General features: G+C 32.9%; 1 non-coding gene across 1 annotated transcript; it reads left to right on the plus strand.

Moving 5' to 3' along the window:
• Positions 1-2,615: 2,615 nt before the first annotated feature.
• On the plus strand, positions 2,616-2,722 carry LOC142173097 (small nucleolar RNA R71). The gene has a single exon (XR_012702527.1). It is a non-coding gene; the product is annotated as a small nucleolar RNA R71 (small nucleolar RNA).
• The last annotated feature ends 2,315 nt before the right edge of the window (positions 2,723-5,037 follow it).

Below are 5,037 nucleotides of genomic sequence, written 5' to 3' on the forward strand. Positions count from 1 at the left end.
TGGTAAAGATAATCTTCACATTTTTTTGCCAAAGATTGTGAAATCATCCATAAAAATTTCAAGAAATTTTTCAGTCATGTCAGAAAAAATTGTTGGCATGCAACGCTGAAATCTAGCAGGGGCGTTGCACAGACCAAATGGCATTCTCCTGTATGCATATGTTCCATGAAGACATGTGAAAGTTGTCTTATCATGATCTTTGGGTGCAATTGGTATTTGGTTATACCTGAATAGCCATCAAGAAAACGGTAAAAACCATATCCTGCAATTCTTTCTAACATTTGATCAATAAATGGTAAAGGAAAATGGTCTTTTCTGGTAGCATTATTGAGGCGTCTGTAATCAATACAGACTCTCCATCCTGTAACAGTCCTCGTAGGTATAAGTTCATTATTTTCATTCTTTATAACTGTCATACCTCGTTTCTTTGGTACTACCTGAACTGGGCTTACCCAAGAGTTATCTGAAATTGCGTAAATAATACCTGCCGCTAGAAGCTTGACAATCTCCTTTTTCACTACTTCCTGTATTGCAGGATTCAATCTCCTTTGGGGTTGGATTATTGGCTTGTAGCTATCTTCCATGAGGATTCTATGCGTACAAATTGCTGGACGAATCCCTTTGATATCCTCTACAGTCCATCCTAAGGCTCCTTTGTGTGTTTTAAGACTTGAATTAGTCTTTCTTCTTGTTCTGCAGTCAAAGAAGATGAAATAATTATTGAAAATAATTCTTGCTCAAGATAAACATATTTTAAATGAGAAGGAAGAACTTTGAGTTCAATTTTTGGTTGAACTTCTTCTAATTGCATCTCCTTATCCTCAGAATCTTTTTCCAGTATTTCAGCTTCTCTCCTAATTACGAGATCATCATCTTGTGCGGTGCCTGATTTGGTCAAACATATTTCCATTGAGTCTAAAATTAATTGATCATCTTTGAATTCATATGCAAGATCACTAATCATGTCAATAGAAAAGCATGAAGATGATGCCTCATCTCCTAAAAATCTTAGTATCTTTTGCATATCAAAAATGACTCTTTCTTCATCAACTCTCAAGATTAGTTGCCCTTGATGAACATCTATGATTGCTCTTACTATAGCAAGAAATGGTCTACCCAAAATTATCGGTTCATCAGGACATTCTTTCATTTCAAGTACTATAAAATCTACAGGGAAAATAAACATATCTACTCTTACAAGCACATTTTTAATTATTCCATTAGGTTTCTTAGTACTTTGATCTGCAAACTAAAGAGAAACATCTATGTCCTTCATTTCAGCAAGATCCAATTTTCTAAAGATAGAAAATGACATCAAATTTATTGAAGCTCCAGAATCGCAAAGTGCTTTTTCAAAATATACGCCTCCCAAAGTGCATGAAATGGTAAAATTGTCAGGATCACCAAATTTTTGTGGTAGCTTATTTTGAAGTATAGCACTGCATTTTTCAGTAAGCATTACCACAGAAACTTCTTCCAATTTCCTTTTACTTGACAAAATTTCTTTTAAAAATTTAGCATATGAAGGCATTTGCAACAAAGCATCAGTGAAAGGAATATTAATATGAATCTGTTTTAAGATTTCCAAAAACTTTGCAAATTGACCATCAAGCTTTTTTCGTTTCATTTTTTGTGGAAAAGGAATTGTCACAGGTGGGTCAACCATTTTTTCAGAAACTTTTTCTTCCTTATTCTTTATTTCTTTTTCCTTTGATGGTTCAGATGGTTTTTCAAAATTCTTACCCTTGTCTACCTGTTGTTTTGTCTGGTTCTTTTCTTGTCTGTCTGCATAAGGTTTATCAAGTTCCTTACCTGACCGTAAAGTGATGGCCTTAAGGTGCTCCTTTGGATTTTTCTCTGTATTGCTTGGTAAGGGACCCTGAATCTTTTCTGACACAAGAGCTGTCAATTGGCTTAACTGAATTTCCAAATTTTTGAGGGATGAATTTTGGGTTTCCATCTTTTCATCAGTGACCTTAATATACTTGTACAAAAGGTCATCAAGACTTGGATAAGCTTGTTGGGGACTCTGCTGGTATGACCCTGTTTGTTGATATGGTCCTGCTTGCTGATAAGGTCTGTAACTCGGCTACCCATGATTTTGACTTTGGTATCCCGGTGGACCCTGTACCTGTTGTTTCTGGAAGCTTTGAGAGTTTTCTGCACCATTTGGGTTACTCCACTGAAATCCTGGATGCTTCTGTGCCATTGGACTCCCAAAAGGATGTGACTTGTAACCGATAACATTAACCTGTTCATCCGTTTGATTGGTCACTTGACATTCATGGTTCTGGTGGTTTCCTCCGCACATGTCACAAGCCTCAGAGTGGTTTGATTGTTGTGTATTCACCTGAAAAGATTCAAACTTTTGTGCCAAATAAACAATATGTTGCGTTAGTGTATTTAAAACATCAACTTGATTTACCATAGCAGCATTTTTAATGATTACACGCTCAGATGGTCATTGGATAGCGTTCTCAGAAATTTCATTCAATAGTTGCAATACTTCCTCTGTGGTTTTGCCCATTACAGAACCTCCTGCAGCTGCATCTATCACATTTCTAGCAGAGGGTTTTAGCCTGTGATAAAAAATATACAATTGCATATGTTCAGGAATGTCATGGTGTGGGCATTTTATTAACATTGCTTTTAATCTTTCCCAAGCTTGATAAACTGACTCAGTGTCAGTCTACAAGAAATTAGATATGTCTTGTCTTAACTTTGTTGTTTTAGCAGGGGAAAAATATTTGTTTAAAAACTTCTGAGTCATCTGGTCCCATGTTGTAATGGACCCTTGAGGCAAACTTCGCAACCAAGTCTTGGCATCTCCTTTTAAAGAAAAAGGAAATAGCCTTTACTTGATAGCTTCAGGAGGTACTCCATTATACTTAGCAGTTTCTACAAGTTCTAGAAAATCAATTGAATGGCTATGTGGGTCTTCACTTGTATCACCAGTGAAGATACAAGATTGTTGAATTGTCTAAATCAGACCGTTCCTAATTTCAAAGTTGTTGGCTGCCACTGGGGGCTTCCTGATTTCAAAGTTGTTGGCTACCACTGCTGGCCTTGGTGCCACTTCATCAAGTTGCTCCTCTACATGAACCGGTGGTGGGATCCCAAATGGGTTAATGTTCTCTACTTCCTGGTTTTCCATTTCTTTAGAAGATGCTCCTTGGGAAGACGATGTTTGTTCTTTCCTGCGCAATCGAATAAATCTTTCAATTTCAGGATCGTAACTGATCAACTCTTTTGTAGAAGAGCGGGTCATAAACTACTTAAAATTCTTAATTAAAGAAAGTACAAGGAAAAAAAATAAGTATATAAAAATTACAAAAATGATTAAAATAGTAGGTGCTAAGCAAACATAATTATACAATAATTTTATTATCTATAGAGAATAATAATATTTTACCCAAACTTATAACAAGATAGTTATAAAGAAAAACAAAATGATGCAATAGTGAACTATGACAAGAAACAATACTATAATACTATTATATATAGAAAAGGTAATGAGTGATAGTACATATAGTTGGAATGGTCATAAGAATATTTTTCAGTAGTAAAAAAACTTCAATGTGAAAGAACTAACAATAGTATAATAGATATAAATATGCACGTTATAAAAACCGTAAATAGTAGTTATAACACTATTATTATGATAAAGGAGAGAGTACTAATAGCAGTATGTATAATTTGCTAAAAACAATTAATGATGGAACTAGTAGGAAGAAATAATACAAAAAAGAAAAAAAACTTTTACAATACCATTATGAACATAAACAAACATTAGGATTAATATCACAGTAGTAGTTATAGCACTTGATTAGTGAAAATATTAACTGAAACAAAAATAACAGTAATAAATTCTCAAATTAGTAACAAAATATTTAATCTAAAGTAGATTAATGCCAATCCCCGGCAACGGCGCCAAAAATTTGACGAGGCCAATGTGTATAGGATTTTCCTGCTCGTGCTTTGTTAAATTCTAGTATAGTTTATGATATCATCTTACAGAGATTGGAACATCTATACTACATACTTTTAAAAATTTCAACTACTATTTGAGAGAATCAGATTGATGGAAAGTTTGTAAAATTAAAACTTGTTAAATACTTAACAAAATTAAACAACTTTCGAAAGATTTGTGATTTAAAAGAGTTGAGAATCGTTGAATTCACTTGATAATATATTATAATAAAATCTCACTTTCTACATGTATTTCTATAAAGGATAATTGCTTATTGCTAATACAATTATATCTTATCTCACCAAGAATTAATCAACTAATAACACTCCGTGAGGTTATGTAATTAATTGGCTTAAAACTGATGACGGTTAAATCGAAATATCTTCTGGTCTGAATTGTGCTAAATATAGTAAAAACTTCGTGAGAATATTTTTACTAAATCAATACTCCTGCGACTTACAATTCCTCCGTGAGAATTAAAATTGAGGTAAGCAAGATTACAGACTTTTAATAATAGCTTACTAATAATTACTCTCACTTTACTATTTTATTCAATGGTTACTATATATTAATTTTGCTCCGTGAGAATTACAAAATTAATATAAGAGTAACTTAAAGATAAAATATATAGAAGTGCTAACAATGATTAGTTAAAAACTATTATTATAGCACTATATAAAATATAAATAGAAAGTTCCAAACCAAGAATGTATTAAAACTGAGATAGTATTATAATATATATATCAAGCTTCATCAATATATATATATATATATATATATATATCAAGCTTCATCAACTATCCCAACAAAAAAAAGATTACTCCATTATGAAGTAAGAAAAAGAACCTAATTTAGAAATACGAAGAATTGGTACAAAGATATTATTTTTCACAAAAGGATAACTACTAGGACTTAGGACTATTAAAGACAAAATAGAGACCAAGAATAGTTCGTCTCTGCTCAAGACTCGATGTCTTCTTTCCAACATTCACTCTCTATTTATAGAGTTTTTTTGCCTAAGATTCTTCATAGTTGTAACTATGGAAATTGTAGTGTCAACTATGGCC

Source organism: Nicotiana tabacum, chromosome 18 (genome assembly GCF_000715075.1).
Source record: "Nicotiana tabacum cultivar K326 chromosome 18, ASM71507v2, whole genome shotgun sequence".
Lineage (NCBI taxonomy): Eukaryota > Viridiplantae > Streptophyta > Magnoliopsida > Solanales > Solanaceae > Nicotiana > Nicotiana tabacum.